Source organism: Astatotilapia calliptera, chromosome 9 (genome assembly GCF_964374335.1).
Source record: "Astatotilapia calliptera chromosome 9, fAstCal68.1, whole genome shotgun sequence".
Lineage (NCBI taxonomy): Eukaryota > Metazoa > Chordata > Actinopteri > Cichliformes > Cichlidae > Astatotilapia > Astatotilapia calliptera.
Window position 1 is genome coordinate 21016640 of NC_137430.1, and position 2145 is coordinate 21018784.

The window sequence follows — 2145 nt, forward strand, 5'->3', positions numbered from 1 at the left end:
ACCGAGGGAAGATCAACAGATTGAGGGATTGTTCCCTGCTTCTTTGAGATAAGAGAATGTGCTTGGGGGGGGTGTCGTCTGCGTGCAATGCCTTTCAATTTCTGTAGGAATATAAAGAGGAAGATAACACGGGGAGAGTGGGAAAAAAAATCATTAAATATGCTTCTTGTTCTGTAGCACATGACCTCAAAATGTGCAGATCTGCATGAGCTGCAGCTTTCAGTCAATAGTCCCATTTCTGTGTGTGTTAAGTGCTTAGTTCATTTTGGGAGTCTATTAATGGCTTCTTCATAGTTCGTTAACCTCTTAGCCTTGATCCCTTCCTGTCATTCTTGAATTCTGTTCTCTCTACCTTGTAGCATGCATATATATGTATGTATATGTATAACAAATCAGTGCCCCTCCACACACGCAAGAATTACTGAGTGTATCATTCCCATCCATAATGAGCCATTAATGCAGCGTTATTTTCGCAGACAAACTCCTTGTGCATTTTTACATCAGACAAGTGATCCATTCACATCACATCTGGAGTTAGTCCAGAGAGTAATTTACAGATGTAGCGTTGTTCATTTATATGGGCTGAATTACACAGGCTACTACTCGAGGCAGTGTTTTAATGACTGGAATCACACATTCAGGCTGGAAGAAGTGCAGAATACATTCAACATCAAAGCCAATTTCCAAGGAGACTGGGTGACCAAAGAATAGTCTGAATAAACCCACAGAGCAGCTTGACGTGGATATAGAAATAAGGAATTTAACCCCTAATATCCAGTAGAGCTCGCACCATCTGCAAGGCTTCAGCGCTGGATATTAAGAAGTGACCAGAATGCTACCCCCAAACCTCTGGACGTGGAGAGCCATGGCACATGTTCTCATGGTCACTGCTGCATCCTCGTCTAACAAGTGGCAGTATCATGTTCTGATTCCCCCCCAAGCATTCATTAGAAGAATCACTGTTTACTGTGTTCTTGTAAAAGAGAAATTCTGCAGTTTGTCGTCATATTAAAATCCCAAATACGCAATTGCAGACGCGGTTGTTCCGTCAAGGCGCACGGAAAGGGTGATTGGATATTTTTGCCTCATTATCACTTGCGGCAAGTGGTAGGGACAGCTGTCAACGTGCTAAAGGGGAACGTCCAGACCAACAACTTTGCCCAAATATGAGGCGTTTTGTGTTTTTGTTTTTTTCCTCTTTAGGTGCCCCGTGTTTTAAAGAAACTTGTACAAAAAAAAAGAAAAAAAATCTAAACAGTAAATCGTGAAGAAAATAATGTGACAACATGAGAAAAAAAACAGTATTGCATCCCAGGTTTGCATGTTTTAATAAAAGTAGATGTCGAAACACTACTTGATCAAAGAGAGGATTGTTTTTAAGTCACGACAGGTGCAAACAAATACTCACTGCAGAATGAATGAAACGGGGGAAAAAACAATTTGCGCAGTTGCCCTACCTTGTCAACACAGTAGACTGACCGTCCCACAGTTGCCTCCAGAGTAGTCCTGGGGATTCGGCTGAAATTGCTTCTTTGCTTTGAGATTATTACAAGTCGGGATTGATCATATACGACGTCACTTGGGTGATAAGGTCCCACTGACTGTAGTATCTTCCTGTATCGCTCCGTCTGTGAGCTGCAGAGGCATCACTGAACGTATGAAACAGCGCTTCACACGAACGGAGAAAGGGAAAGTCCGACATGGAGTCTGCTGCCTGGATTCCTCCGCGGTAGAGTCGTCCGGATTTGACTCACGAAACATACTCGAGACCAGCTGTAAAATTCTTATGATGTCATGTGAATTAACACTTAAGCTTAGGTTGTTATAAGCAAAAGGCGGGAAACTATAAATATACTCACAGCTGCATTTAATTAGCTAATTTACAAGCTAGGTTAAAGGTTAATTACTAACAGCTAGAAGCTAATATTGCTATAACTCAACATTTACCTGAACAACAGGAATACTGAGGCTGTACAAGGAGTTATTGACAGGTATGTCTAATAACAACAATAGCGGCTTCAAAGCATTTAATATCGTAAGGCAAAGACCCTACAGTAATACCAGGAAACCCAAACACCCAGACAAGCACCCTACTAACAAACACTTGGCGCTATTGGGAAGGAAAAACTCCCTTTTGACAGGAAG

At 41.8% G+C, this 2145-nt stretch overlaps 1 protein-coding gene across 3 annotated transcripts in view; it reads right to left on the reverse strand.

Moving 5' to 3' along the window:
* Nucleotides 1-1921, reverse strand: part of dlgap1b (discs, large (Drosophila) homolog-associated protein 1b) — a 99970-nt gene extending 98049 nt beyond the window's left edge. Inside the window, exon 1 of one of the 3 annotated variants that reach the window (XM_026179769.2) lies at nucleotides 1458-1915. The gene's annotated coding sequence lies outside the window, so the exon portion shown is untranslated. Of the gene's footprint in view, nucleotides 1-1457 lie in introns of all 3 variants that reach the window. The other 2 variants (XM_026179770.2, XM_026179771.2) reach the window with 2 other exon arrangements.
* Between the last annotated feature and the right edge of the window lie 224 nt (nucleotides 1922-2145).